At 41.1% G+C, this 15802-nt stretch overlaps 1 protein-coding gene and 1 pseudogene across 2 annotated transcripts in view; both read left to right on the top strand.

Annotated features, from left to right (window-relative positions):
* The window catches only part of FMN1 (formin 1), a 310736-nt gene that overhangs the window by 101707 nt on the left and 193227 nt on the right, over positions 1 to 15802 (top strand). The window lies entirely within an intron of this gene.
* LOC123862792 (small nucleolar RNA U3) lies at positions 13665 to 13835 on the top strand (annotated as a pseudogene).

Here is a 15802-nt window from a genome sequence, read left to right as displayed (position 1 = left end):
GACAAAAGCCTGAATGCAGTTTTCTGTTAATCGAATCAGGTTCTCCCACTGACTTGAATTATGAATGAAAATCATCATCAAAGTTTTTTCTTTTTTTTACCACTCAAGCACATGAGAATTATGTTTTCATGAGAAAAATGTGACACCAAAAATAATCAAATATCAGACCAAATCTCTTTTTTTTTTTAAGAGTTTTTTTATTTATTTGACAGAGAGAGACACAGCGAGAGAGGGAACATAAGCAGGGGGAGTGGGAGAGGGAGAAGCAGGCTTCCCGCCGAACAGGGAGCCTGATGCGGGTCTCGATCCCAGGACCCCGGGATCATGACCTGAGCTGAAGGCAGACGCTTAACCCACTGAGCCACCCAGGTACGCCCAGACCAAATCTCTTAAGAGATTGCATGAAACAATTTGAAGTTTTCAACGGCTATATATTCCCATGCAGTGTGAGGTTCATACAAGACAGAAGTAAGTGTGCTTTAAGGGCTAGCTGGCTTATTAAATGCCATCTATAGACACAGAAGACCCCTTTCCTGTCTGAAAAACACAAGAATAATTTCTGTATTCCACAGCTAGCCTCAATTTACCTCTTCCAGGAAGCCACTTCTGGCTAACCAGGAACTCCACTGAATGTTTTCTTACGCAATATCACATTAAACTTTTGTTCTCTCTTCTCAGATCGGTATTACCCCATTCTTTTTTTTTTTTCCCCCTCTGGATGCTTGGTAACATGTTGTTTACTCATAAAACGAATTACTTCTGTTTTGGCAAATGAGTATTTTTAAAACATCAAAGAATTTGTTTTTAAAACATCAAAGCATTTGGTTGTTTATTCTTATTTCTTATCTCATAATTGTTTGCCTGTGCAACAGAGGATTTCCACTAAGGCAGTTAGTGCTTGATATGTTTATTCTGTTCGCCCGTCTGAGGGGAAAAATATGCTTCATTTGAACTCTTTAATCTTTCTGAGCAGCGAGATTGCTGTCGCCCCGTAGAACCCGCGAATATGTGTAGTCTCCACATCTCTCTTCAAGTGGAGGCAAACCTGTGGATCGACTGGGCTTTACCCTCTCGCGCCTGGTTGGGAGTTTTCAGTGAGCCTGTGGCCTATGTGAGAGCTGAGATTTTAAGTTTTACAGAAAAAAACGAGCTGAGTCAATGCCAGAAAACTCTAACCCTGTCCCTTATGAGCTTTCCCTCCACACCCGTAGTCAGATTTCACACTTTGAGATGGATGTCTCTTCCGAGAGCCAGATTTTTGTTGTTGTTGCTCTTAAAATGAAAGTGAAAGTAAATTGCAGAGGTTTTGAGCAGCTGGGGGAGTTTACAGCATCAGAGGCCAACTTCTATCAGCTTAACCGCAGAATGATTCCCACGCAAGGCAACCAGGAAGAACATCGGCCAGATGGGTCTCATTCCTAATGATCGGAGTGGAGGGTATGTTGGAGATTTAAACATCAAGCATTACAAGTCTTGGCTGTAGGGGCTCAGCCAGCGCTGAGACTTCCATGTCAGTACCTCTTAAGCGGAGCTGGTCTTCATTCCTCTGTGCCATCTACATTCCTAGTTCAGAAGTAACTGTCAGAATCGCCAAGATCCTGCTGAACTTGGACACTAGTTTCTATTTCATCTTCTGTAGTATCATTTGAACTTCCTGTCACTGGCAGTGGTTATCAGTAAGCAGATACATATATTCTTTGGGCAGGGATCCTGTTCCATAATATCTTATCATCTGAGAGTTGGAAGGAACCTTGCCAGTCAGCGAATTCTGTACATGAATTTTCAGTATGGCGAATTTTGGTACATGAGAAACTGAGACCTAGAAAGATGACGTGACTTCTCGGGTTTGCACACCAGTGACTGGGAAGACGCCAATAATGACAGACACTTGAGAGGATGTACAAGAGCCTCAAATGTGTCTTCATTTCCCCTTCATTTAAACATGGATTTGCCGCACGGATGATGGTCATAAATTTTACTGGGTTGACTGAGCTGACATTTATAAATGAGAGTGGTCATTAGTAAAATCACCAACAAAATACAGCTACACTTGTACAAATCCAAAATATTTCCTATAGTAGAAAAGTATCCCAAGTTTGTTTGTTTGTTTGTTTGTTTTTGAGTCACTCACGAGGAAGCTAGATCTTTGAAAAAAAGGATGCTTTGGGTGTAACTCCAACAATCTCTGCAGATTGAGAGCTGTTTTCCTTTGACTCTATCAACCATTTGAAGTATTAGCTGTAATACTAAGATTTGTGCTCCATACTCGGGGCTGTGCCATCCTCATTTGTGACACCAAACCGTTCTGCGACGACAAACATAGCAGTCGCCGAATTGAGAACCGGAGCTGAAAACATCAGCTCCTGTTGGCACCACCAACACTCAGTACTGTCTCCTACTTTTTTTTTTTTTTTGGTTCCTAATAACCTCAGAGCACGTTGTTTCACTTTCCCACACAGATTCCTTTTCTATAAAATGGGGAATAGCAACCCTTTACAGGCTTGTTATGAGGATAAAATGAAATCATGGTGATGAAAGTACTTTTTTTTTTAAAGATTTTATTTATTTGACAGAGAGAGACACAGCAAGAGAGGGAACACAAGCAGGGGGAGTGGGAGAGGGAGAAGCAGGCTTCCCATGGAGCAGAGAGTCTGATGTGGGGCTCAATCCCAGGACCCATGACCCGAGCCGAAGGCAGACGCTCAACGACTGAGCCACCCAGGCGCCCCGTGATGAAAGTACTTTTAAGTATTTCCTAGAACTATGTATTAATACTTTTAGTCTATGAACTAATGATAAAGTTTTATGAAGAAATTTTGAATGTCATTGATCCCCAAGGTCGTTGAGGAGTCTTAAAACATTAGTATGTCCATCACTGAAACTATTTGCAAATGGTGATCTCTAGAGCATTCCTGTTTTTCAGGATTTATAGATTTTCACAACTTCCTAAATGCCACATGCAGACATCTGGTAGTTCATCTTACACTGGTTTATATATAGTCTTTTGCACTGTAAAACAGAGTTTCCACTGTCAATATGCCCATACTTACACGGTCTCTAAGTTCCATTTGTTCCTGGGAAAGGTAGGTCAGCACCTTGACATGGAGCCAGGAATCTGCCTTCATCATCTGAGATTCTTCCTCCTGGTACCTGTCAAGGAAGTGGCCGCTCTGATAAACTTTCCAGTTGCTTCCCAAACTCACCCTACAACTTGCAGAAAATTAGCATGACCTGTCACTATTCTTCCTCTCTTGAAATGCCAAGATCTCACTTTGAATTATAAATCGTCTCTGGACTTGTTCCCTCCTCTGTAAGATGCATAAAATCGTTCCTCTCCCTCTGCCTTTTTCATAGATATTTCTTAAGAATTAATGAGATAAAGACTATTCCCTGAGCACTTGGGGGGATGAGCTGGGGAGGGGTTCTGATGCCTCAGCAGACACTATTCTGTTGAAACTTCCTGGAGCCAAGAGCCTTCAGTTGTAACTTGGTCACTTTGGCGAGGATCATAGCTGTAATTCTTAAATCCCAGACTCGGTGTCTCAGTTTAGTGGGGAGGGAAGAAGGTTAGAAGGAGAATGTTGTTTGGAAGCCTGAACATAAATTTATAGGGTTTTCATAACCTGTTGCCTTCCAAGTTTATATAATTTCAGCTTTTGTATACAGAGATAATGTTTCTGGGCTGCCTTGGTAAGGTATGTGCATTATTTTTTCCCCCAGGAGCGGGGATGATTTGCCAACCCCTTTGTATTTCTCATGTGTTTGAAAGATGAGTGGTGAGGTTAGGGGTTATCATCTATAGAAATGAGTGAAATAACTTGCCCATGTGTTGATTGCACCAATATATATGACCTTGAGGTCATTAGTGCTGTGTCCAGATTCCTTAAGTGATATCTGGATTGATAAGGGCTTTCCTGTTCCTCAGCTTAAAGGCCCCTGACCTGCCAGACATACCAAAAGCAAACGGGAGCTCTACCCCACAATAGGCACCAATTTACAAAAGTTGTGCCTTGCAAAGTTTATTTGGAAATAAGGTGGCCCCAAAAGTTAACTTGTACTTTTACTTTATTTGCTTATTTTAAAAAAAAAATGTGGCTAGAGCTTGTCAAGTAAGGATATCAATGATTCTTTCAGAAAGTTAAATCTGAATATTATTCTTGGAGTTCAGCTATATTTCTCTGTTGGCTGTTAAACAGTAACAATCTGGACTCTGCCTCCAGCCAGCCACAGAATCATTAGGATGCTCATTACCTCCCCCAACCACAAGAGGGCACCTGAGAATGCCGAGACTCAAAGCGAAATTAGCTTCTTCGAGCTGGGAGAAGTGTGCAAACCTGTACAGAAGAGTAACTGGCCCACAGCACCCTCCTTAGTCTCCTTAAGTCTCTTCACTGTGGACCATGAGAGCACATCATCCACACAAAGTGCTGGGAGCCAAGTGCATAGGAGAAAGGCCTGTAGGTATTAGTAGAATAGAAATTACTATTTGACATAGTTCCAGTGCTTAGCATGAATGACTGTAATATAAAAATGCATAAAGTATTAGGATTAGCCCCTATGTAACTGATCCTAGAATCACCTCCACGACCTGCATGTGCGCGCAAACACACACGTATACACAGCTTTATAAATCTTCCATATCTGAAGGGAGGGAAGTTTTTTTTTTTAAGGGAATGAAGAGTTATTTGAATATAGATTTTGTTTTGAAAAAAAAATATTAGATATGACAAGATAGGCTATGAGAAAATCATTCTAAATATTTATATTTCTAAAAAGTATCCTTCCGCCTGGTTGAAGAAAGTTTTGATTTCTTGCCTGTGTTTTTCTGGACCTCTCATTTATGCTGCATTCAGGCCCTTTTCTAAGACTATGACATGGGCTGGAGCTAGACAGGGATTTGAGGATGGGTGCAGATGCAGTGACCCCTCTGGCCTCCACTTCTGAGCTAGAAGTATGTGAAGATATAATAAGAATAGGCAAAGATCTTATATGTGCATTTAAGTCACAAAAATCAAGCCGCTGGATGCGTTTGCAGCTGAACTCATAAATGCTTTGCAAAGTGCACACAACTCCAACATACACAAAGGTCGTGTGTTCGCGCAGGGACATGCTTAATGTGGACAGAAATAAGTCTTAAGAACCTTGCATTTAGGTTATGTGTATCAAGTGAAGATGACAAGGATTTCAATAGCGATGATAATAGTTAATGCTAAGTACGTGGTTTTGGGTTGAGTGCTCGGCATGTATTAACTTATCTAATCGACACAAGAACCCAGGAAGATGGTTACTGCTATTTTTTTTTTAAAGATTTTATTTATTTGACAGAGAGAGAGACAGCGAGAGCAGGAACACAAGCAGGGGGAGCGGGAGAGGGAGAAACAGGCTTTCCGCCGAGCAGGGAGCCCAATGCGGGGCTTGATCCCAGGATCCTGGGATCATGACCTGAGCCGAAGGCAGACACTTAACGACTGAGCCACCCAGGCGCCCCAGATGGTTACTGCTATTATTCCCATTTCATAAGTGAGGAAGCTTCAGCCTAGAGGGGTTACATGACTTGCCCACCATTGCACAGAAGTGGTAAGGAAATGGATCTAACAACAACCCCAGAGCTTGTGCTCTTAATTACTTGACAAATGGTCTGCTGGACTCAGTTTAACTACAAGTCCTGGCTTGAAGTATACTTCAAGGCTGAATATTCCTTGGTCATTGTTTAGTGAAAGAAGCCCTAGCTTTGGTGTCAGTAGACCTGGTTTCCACTTCTGGCTCTGACCTTAGCCAACTATTGAATCTTGGGCAAGTTCTTTAAATTCTCTGGCTCCCAGGTCTCATCTGTCAAAAAGACGCAAACTTTAATTAGATGAATTACAACAATCCGGTCATTGCTTCCACCTTGCAAATAGGGGCACTCAAGATCCACCAACTTCCACTTTACTTATTAGAGAGAAGACAGACAAGGGAGTTGCATGTGAACCAACGTCTCCATACTCAGCCCCAGGCACCATCTGAAGGTCGAGCTGCTTGACAGCATCACGCCGTGTTGTAAGAGCCATAGATATGTGGGAGCTCAGGGGGTAATTGTGGGTAACCCCCAATCTTAAGAGACACAAATGGACCGGAGAATTCTCTTAAAATAAACCAAGTGTTTTCTAAGTACTGGGGTACTGACAGACTGGGACTATGATGGGGGGAGGTGGCAACGAAGAGGCGCCAGAGATCTTGTCTTCAAGGTGAGTGGTTAGCAGTTGCGGCGTGTCCAGTCACGTAACATCTCCGGCCTTAGTTTCTGTAACTGTCACGGCATCCGAAGTGGATGTGTTTAAAGATGCTTTCCAGATGCAGAATATCAGATCATATCTGTGTGAACACCTTCACACACACATTTTACAACCGAGTATAGGCAAGTGTGTGAGTAGAAAGAAACGGCAAAATCGGACCTTGCTTGGTCAGTGAGGAACGTGGGATATAACGCAAACCAGCCTCACATCACAGTTTTCTTCCTTCAAAGATGCCATGTTTCCCTTCTCATACTTGTCTCTACTTAACAAAAAATGCATTTGGCAGCATCAGCCTTTGGTCAGACTGGCCAGCCCCCATCAGCTGGTGTGGCCCTTCACCATCCTCTCCTCCTCCCGTCTTTCAGAGTTTCCAGGGTCCAGAGGCCAGCTAAGAGTTCAGGTTACACCAGACAAAGCTGTCCCCGTGTTTCTTAGGACAGTCTGGCTTGACCCCACTACTATGGCCACACTTCCAATTTTTGATAAAATACCTTTTGGCCCAGAGCTTGATTTCAGTTAGGCCTGACCTGATTTCTCTCCAGCTGAGGCTAATTTGCATGGCTGTAAACACGGGCCTTACAAAGCTCACCAACTGTGATAAAAGCAAAAGAAACCTGAGACCACTGGAAACTCCAAAACCCGCCTTCGGTATCTGAGCCTGACTCTGAGTCACGCCTCAGCCCGGGAGGCTGCCAGCATGCCGCAGCTAAAGAAATGTTATTCTGATTGATCTGATTAGGGCAGCAAGGTTAGCCATGGTCAATTTACAAAGACAGTATGAGAAGAAATCATGTGTGTAGCCATGTTATGGGTCAGCGAGGCCCCTGCCAGAAGTTATGAAAAGCCACAGCTTTGCCAGGACCATTATCAGGTCTCCTGGGTGGGGTACAAATGAGATTGGAAGGTTAGGGGCCTCTCCAGTGGGATGAATGACAAAAGGGATTGGGCTGAGAGGAGCTAGTGAATCATGCTTGCTTCCAGCTGGATTCCTTAGCTGCCAAGCCCCTTACATGTGAGTGGGAGAGCCTGGGAGTTCCCCAGTGCAGTGTGAGGAGGACTGTCCTAGCTCCTCATTGCAATGGAAAGGAGAGGGTGGAAAGACTCATTGGAGAAGAACAGGAGGCTCTAGATTGACCCACCGAAGCAGCCAGATGGAACCTATTGGACATTCCGATCCCTTCCTCCACCCAAGAGTGGTTTAATTGGGATCTGGCTCCAGGCTCTGGTTACTAAATAACCTGAGTTTTAGTGTTTTCATTTTCATTAATTAGCTTTTATGCTAGGTACCTTATTAGTCAATTAGGCATTTTGCATGTGCAAAATATCCTAGGAGGTGAGAAGGGGGGTCTTTAAAAATAATTTAGAGCTGCAAGTACCAGGGGGTTAATTCATGACCTAATTATCACATCACTTTTTACTCTCTCGCAGACTCTTGTACAACTTCCTTAGTTTACAGCAAGCACAAAAACTAACTTTTAAACTTTGCTTTCAAATGGTTATTGCATTCATACTGATTTTGAGGATTTTGGATCCTCCTCTCTGGGTGTGGTTCTCTTCTTCCCTGTCCAATTTAGGAACATCAGTGTTACAACACTGGGATAAGGTGCATTAATTAACAAAGAAAGATTTATTTAAAATGGAGCCAACTGAAAGCCACATTACTTGAGCTGGGGCCCATTACAGATAGTTCACTCTGTACTATAATCATCTTACTAATGGAAAAAATTAGACATTGAGATGGTTGCTTAGAGAAAAATGTGATTCAGAATGTAGCAGCAAAATGTCTAAAGCATACGATGTTTAGACTGATTTAGTAAGACCTTGGAGAAACTGGACCATGCAATGTCTCTGTTGTGGATTACATCCCCTCTTGGGGTGTGGCGCTATCCAGACAACTCAGCCCTATGGGACACAGCCATTCATTTGCCACCAAAGGAAGGGGTAAGCCTCTGAGGCTGAAGGTACATGTGGAGGGAGATAGGTACAGACTCCCCCACTGGTCTGCGAGTCCTGTTAGCTGAGATCTTGGGGTTTGTCCCAGAGCCACCAAGAAGCCAGGGGCAAGGCTGTCATAGAGGCCTGAGCTCCAGGCTTCCGAGCAACTGTTTCCTCTAGTACACCCAGTGCACCGAGAGTCACAACTAGTGTGGGGATGGAAGGGGGTAGTGTAGTAGTTCAACATGGGTTTCTTTCTGACTCATCACTGTGTTCATGGGACAAGGCTGTTCATCCCTCTAAGGCTCCTCCATACAGTTTCCTCATCTGTAAAGTGAGAATGATAATAGTATCTACTTCAAAGGGTGACTATGAGAATTAAAATAATCTCTGTGTTCAGCTTGGTGCCTGGTGCAGAAATGGTTGCTGCTGCCCCATACTCTTGGCACCATCATCGTTACCATGATGAGTAGGAATAAGAACAAAGAGAATCCTCTAGTGTCACCCCCAAGGAGAGCAGAAGGTTGGACTCAACCAGAGACCCCATTTCTCCTTCAGTCATGGCTTCTGAGCCCACAGAGAGCTACAGGATGTCCCTTTTACTCTGTCCTTTCTTTGCGTGTCCCATGGGGACACAACTATATCATTTTTTTAAAAATGCATTTAAGCTGGATGCTCAGAGATGAATGTCCTCGAGGTGTGCCAAGAGAAAACAATGCAATAGAACAAAAAGGTAACAAAATGTGTCTCCATTTACTAGAGCTATTTCTGTTTGGCTTTCATGGGAATCTGTGTTTGTGGTACAATTTTAAATATGTCAGCTGCTGGCGGGGACATAGGTGGCCTCCTGGAATCCTTTTAGAGCATGATAAGCTACAAATAAATATAAACACGTCTAGAATGGCTGATTTGGGTGATGATGGAATTCAAAGTATGATATTTTAGGTTGGTTTCCATATTAATGAAATAGACTGAATTAGCTATTATACTTTATTTAAATTTTCATCAGCGTCATACATGGATATAATTTTAAGACTTAAGCGGTATTACAGGGGCGCCTGGGTGGCTCAGTCAGTTAAGCGTCCAACTCATGATTTCGGCTCAGGTTGTGATCTCGGGGTTGTGCAATTGAGCCCCACATCTGGCTCCATGCTGGTCATGGAGGCTGCTTAAGATTCTCTCTCTCCCTCTCCCCCTCCACCCCTTCTCTCTTTTTCCCTCTCAAAAAAAAAAAAAAAAGAGGGAAAGAGAGAGTTAAGGAGTATTAAAAGACTTAAGAAAATGAAAAGGTCCTGCAAATATCAACAAATTTCAAGCAATTTTTCATACAGACCACATTCTCTAATCAAACTGAAATTATATATAAAAAACAGAAAGATAAATATGTCAATAGCAAAAACCTTGCCTTTTAAAATTTATATTCATACTGTAAATAACTCATAGATTAAGAAAGAAGTTATAATGGGACTCAGAGAAAACTTTTTTTTAATTTAAATTCAATTAATTAACACATAATGTGTTGGTTTCAGACGTAGAGGTCGGTGATTCATCAGTCTTATATAATACCCAGTGCTCATTTCCGCTTACTGAGTGATGGACAGTAAGCAGAAAACACTTTAAACTCAAAAAATGGGGCACCTGGGTGGCTCAGTCGGTTAAGCGGCTGCCTTCAGCTCGGGTCATGATCCTGGGGTCCTGGGATCGAGCCCCGCATCGGGCTCCCTGCTCGGTGGAGAGCCTGCTTCTCCTTCTACCTCTGCCTGCCGCTCTGCCTACTTGTGCTCTCTCTCTCTCTCTCTGTCAAATAAATAAAATCTTTAAAAAAAATAAACTCAAAAAATAAAAATATTGTTTATCAAGACTCCTAGGATGTAACTAAATGTATGGTTATGAATGTTTATATTAGGGGGAAAAAAAGGTCAAAAAAAAAGTTAGCTTCCAAAATTAATAGCTAAAAAAACCCCAAAACAAAGAAAATAGAAAAAAATGTTAGGTTAAAAGATAAGAGAAGCCATTTTTTTTAGGTCAAATGTGATCAAATATTTACAGTTTCATATGATTCAACCAAATACAGTTTAAAAGATGAGAATGGGAATTTAAAAGAAATTTTAAAACATAGTACAAAAGATCAATAAAGTTAAAAGTTTGTTCTTTGAAAACAATAAAATTCACACACTTTTGGCAGGATTGAGCAAAACAAACATATATAAAAAATATTAGGGGGCGCCTGGGTGGCTCAGTTGGTTAAGCGACTGCCTTCGGCTCAGGTCATGATCCTGGAGTCCCGGCATCGAGTCCCGCATCGGGCTCCCTGCTCGGCGGGGAGTCTGCTTCTCCCTCTGACCTTCCCCCGTCTCATGTGCTCTCTCTCTCACTCTCTCAAATAAATGAATAAATAAAATCTTAAAAAAAAAAATATTAGGAAGGTAAAAGTGAATATAACTGCAAGATGCAATAGAAATGTACAAGATAAATGAGAATACCATGAGTAAACTTTTGCCAATTAAAGAACATGAAATAAAAAACATGAAATAAACAACTTCCTAGAAAAATATGAATTACCAAATCTGAGCCCAGAAGAAACAGAACACCTGAATGCCTATAACTACTAAGGAAATTCGATCAGTGGTTTAAAATCTTCCCACAAAGTACCAGATGGTTTGATTACACCAAATATTTCCTTCTTACACAAAATGCTTTAGAGACTAGAAAATGATGTTACACTCGGAGCTGGTATATAGTCTTTTTTTTTTTTTTTTAAAGATTTAATTTATTTGAGAGAGACACAGCGAGAGAGGGAACACAAGCAGGGGGAGTGGGAGAGGGAGAAGCAGGCTTCCCGCTGAGCAGGGAGCCCGATGCGGGGCTTGATCCCAGGACCCTCGAGATCATGACCTGAGCCGAAGGCAGACGCTTAACGACTAAGCCACCCAGGCGCCCGGTATATAGTCTTGATAGCACCATCAGACAAGGACAGGAAGTACAGAAACAATACAGTCTAGTTTCTCTAATATAGATGTGAAGATCCTAAACAGAGGATTAGCTAATTAAATCCAGCAATGGATAAAAATTACTGTATTGAAAGCATTAAAGTAGACCTAAATAAAAGGAGAGCTATTCTGTTTATGAATAGGAAAACCAGTATTGTAAAGATGTCAGTTAACCCCAGGTTGATTTCTAGTTTCATAGTAATTCTGATCAAAATCTAAATAGGATTATTTGGAATTTGAAAAACTTATTCTAAAAATTTGTATGGAAGAGCAGAGGTTCAAAAATAACCTTACAGAAACAACCTTAAATGTGATGATTAGTAAAAAAGTCCCCCCCCCCAAAAATTATTCCATTGATCTGAAGTTAAACACATGAAAATCCAAGGAATTTTATGGAATCACATATCTGTGGCAAAACTATTTTTTTAAGCAAAGGAATAACAAACATAAAGTTGAGGAAAAAAATCTGAAAAAGAAAAATCAGGAGGATACTTATTTTACCTCATGTCAAGAAAAATAAAGTAAGTATGGTATGGTACTAATCGGCACAGAAAACAACAAAACAAAGATTAATAGAAAGAGTTGAGGGTTCAGCAGCAAGATCAATGTATTATATGCAAAGTAATATATGATAAACATGGTATCTCAGATCAGTGGGTAAAACTGACTCTTAAAAAATACTTTAAAAATTGAATATATATATATGGCCCAAAGGAAAGAAAAAAGATCCCTCCCTCATATCATGAATAAAAATCCATTCCAGATGTATCAAGTACATGAAAGGGAAAAGTTAATAGTTTTTTAAAAAGAATATAGGAGCCTATGTTTTAACCTTACATGGAAAAGATACAAAAAGTATAAATCAAATAAGAAACAATGTACATTAAAATAAAAAACTCTAGTTCATCAAAAGATAGCACAAAGAATATGAAAAGATAAGCCACAAGCTTGAGGAAGACATTCATAACATATATAACTGAAGAAGAATTACTCTCCATGATACATACAGAATTTTTACTCATCAATAATAAGTTGGTCACCTTCTATTAGAAGGATAGGCAAAAGACATGAAGAGGCTTGTCATGGAATGAATGGTCAATAAACATGTAAAGAGATAATCAACAAGTCAGAACTAGAAAATGCAGAGATACCATTTTAGACCCACCAGCTTGGCAAAAATTAATAAGTATAACTGAAATATCGGGAGGGTATGGAATGGTAGGAGTTCTCATTGTGCTAACTGGGAGGTCAGTTGCTCCATATACTTGGAAAGCAATTTGGCTTTACCTAGTTCATATGAACATGTGTATACCCTCTGTTCAAACTTCTGCACATTTGTACCAGAAGACTCGTATGAGAATGTTTGTGAAAGCTTTGTTTATAATAGCAAAAATCTGAAAATGACACTATTATTAGAGTAGACAAATGGACTGAGGTCAAGTCACGGAACAGAATACTATACAGCTTTGGGGCGCCTGGGTGGCTCAGTCGTTAAGCGTCTGCCTTCAGCTCAGGTCATGATCCCAGAGTCCTGGGATGGAGCCCTACATCGGGCTCCCTGCTCAACGGGAAGCCTGCTTCTCCCTCTCCCACTCCCCCTGCTTGTGTTCCTGATCTCGCTATCTCTTTCTCTGTCAAGTAAATAAATAAAATCTTTAAAAAAAAAAAAATACTATACAGCTTTGAAAGAGAGTTAGCTATCGGTCCATGCATTCACATAGATGATTTTTAACTGAGATGTCAAGTGAAAAAAGTCATGAATGATTCCATTTGTCTGAAGGTCAAAAATGTGAAAACCTACAAAGTTGATGGAATCATACATTTGTGACAAAATGATTTTTATAAAAAAAATAAAAGCAAGGGAATAATAAACATAAAATCAGAAGAGTGGGTCCTTTGGAGGAAGATTTGGGGAAGCTAGAGGGCTTCCAAAGGTATTAGTAGTTCTCACTTTCTTAGTCACTATGGACTTCCTATTGTGATAGACAAAGATTTTTGTATTTCAGAATTGTATTTTAATTTATAAAAGTTCATTTTACTTCTTTTTTAAAAGAATACAATTATCTTCTTGAGTTCATAATTTATAAATTCATAAATTATAGTTTCTTTACATATTTCTTTTGCTTACTGCTTTCCTTCTGTTCCATCTTCCAAGTTTCTTTTTAATATTTTTTTTGTTCTGACATCTGTATTTCAAGTTCAAGGATTTTTCAAATAGTTGGTGACCATTGGCTGCTATATCATATATAAGATTGAGGCAAGATAAACCTGCATGGAAGCTCAGTAGAAATGGACAAGGTTTGCCCATTGGTGGGTCTCACCATGGGGTAAACAGTTGCAGACCAGCCATTTATTTCAGTTGGGAGTTTGTCTTTGCTTTTATTTTATTTTATTTTTTATTATTTTTTTATTATGTTATGTTAATCACCATACATTACATCATTAGTTTTTGAGGTAGTGTTCCATGACTATACTTTCAGGAATCATTTCTACAGTTTGTTATTTTATTTTATATAAAGATTTTATTTATTTCAGGGGGGAGGGGCAAAGGGAGAGGAAGAAGGAGGGTCCCCACTGAGCAGGGAGCCCGACTCAGGACTCGATCCCAGGACCCTGGGATCATGACCTGAGCTGAAGACAGACACTTAACCAACAGAGCCACCCAGAGGGCCCCTTGTCTTTGCTTTTAGACTGATCTGTTTTTCCAGATGGATTTCTCCAGGCACTTGATTGGGGCTGGGGAGTGGTGCATCAGCCTGACTGCTAGCATTCTAACAGAGAGGCTAAGAAAGGATGTGGAATTTCAATAATTACTCCATTCCACTACAAGACCTCCACCCCACTGTCTGCTCTGCCTGGCGTCCCTGAACCCCAAGTCTGTCTGGTTGAATTTCTCTAGAAACTGTATTTCCTGAGCATATAGGTGAGATTATATACCTGGCACGTAACTGCACTATATACCAACTTTTAAATCATCCCTTATTTTTGGCTCCCTGCCTCACTGTTGCCTTCCCAAGCACATGATCCCTCTAATGCGTACGTGTCCAAGGTTCTCCCTTGCCCAGCAGACAATGAGATTTGTCCTTCCATAGTGCCATGGAATTTACCACTCTTTCAACTACTTCTAGCTTCACATTTTCTGTTTTGAAATTGCAGGGGGTCTACTAATTTCACTGAAGATAGATTTTGGTTTTGAAACTCAGTCCCATTATTTGGGGCTGGTTGTCTAGGAGAAAAGGAAGTGAAAGGCCTTTCCTCTGCTACCCGACAACTCAAACGCATCTTGATTTTCACATTTTAGAGGCTATTGCCTTGTTGCAACCCAGGTGATGGGGCATGTACATCCTTGCAGGAATGAGATGTGTTTCAGGGGAAAGCATACAGGACAAGTAGTCAGACGTGTGCTGACTCTGGGCAAATCACCTACCGTGTGCCTTTTGCACTTGTGCTCTTAGGAGGTGATCCATCCATATGAAAACCTCAGGGTACTTACGCTGATGACTCTAGTCAGGCTGCAGGTAAGGGCTCACTCTTCAGGAATGATAGTAAATATTTTGGATTGCTCTGTTATCCCATTCACATGGACGCCTGAAGGGTAGCATATAGTGTGTGCCCGCTGGATGCGCAGTGAACGCGAGGAGGATGCTAAAGACTAATTACTAACTGGGGGAAATGTGCTGGGTTATATAGCATCAGCCCTGACAGAATCTCCTAGCAGTTTTAAAGTACATATACACAGTGCTCTTTCATCTTTCCTCCCTTGTTAGAATTTCCTGGAATCCTCGTGTCATGGTTCTAGAACGAACTCAGTGAGCCTACTAGAAGTGGTGTGATACTTAGGTCTCCTGTTCTAGGTGAAGCTTGTCCATAAAAGGGAAAACTGAAGTTGCCTCAGGCGTCCTTAAAGAAGGGAGCGTTCCTCTTTGGATTTCGCCCCAGATTTTGCCTCCTGGTGGCTCAAGGCCTGAAGCTAGGAGAGCCCACTGTCACTAGCTCTTCACCGTCCGAGCAGGAGTGGGAAAGAGCCAGGTAATTTGCATCGTGGTACACTCTGAATCAAAGGCCATCCATCATTTCTGATATCTTGAATGCAGTGATTATCATATCAAAGACACACGATGACATTGAAGATAATAAGATTTCTGTTGTCCATCATCACTACCCAGCTTGGAGTAATTATTAGCACGTGTTCTCCTCAAAAGCCTAACACTCTAAACTTTGGAGAGAAAAAGCCCTATCGAAGTCACCAAGAATATATAGGAGACTGGGTTCAGTGTTTTAATATTATATGAGGAATATTGCTAAGACAGGGAGTCCCAAGGTCTTACAAACTTTATTATTTAGAATCCTTAAGAGGCTGGCATGGCTTATCTGTGTTGCTGGCCTTGGCCTTATGTAAGAAAGCAGTCATTCTTTTTTTTTTTTTTTTAATTTTTTATTGTTATGTTAATCCCCATACATTACATCATTAGTTTTAGATGTAGTGTTCCATGATTCATTGTTTGTGCATAACACCCAGTGCTCCATGCAGAACGTGCCCTCCTCAATACCCATCACCAGGCTAACCCAACCTCCCATCCCCCTCCCCTCTAGAACCCTCAG

This window comes from Mirounga angustirostris, unplaced genomic scaffold, assembly GCF_029215605.1.
Source record: "Mirounga angustirostris isolate CCGP_5_RB_7025 unplaced genomic scaffold, mMirAng1.0.hap1 SCAF_9, whole genome shotgun sequence".
Classification (NCBI taxonomy): domain Eukaryota; kingdom Metazoa; phylum Chordata; class Mammalia; order Carnivora; family Phocidae; genus Mirounga; species Mirounga angustirostris.
This window is presented reverse-complemented; position numbering and strand designations above follow the sequence as displayed.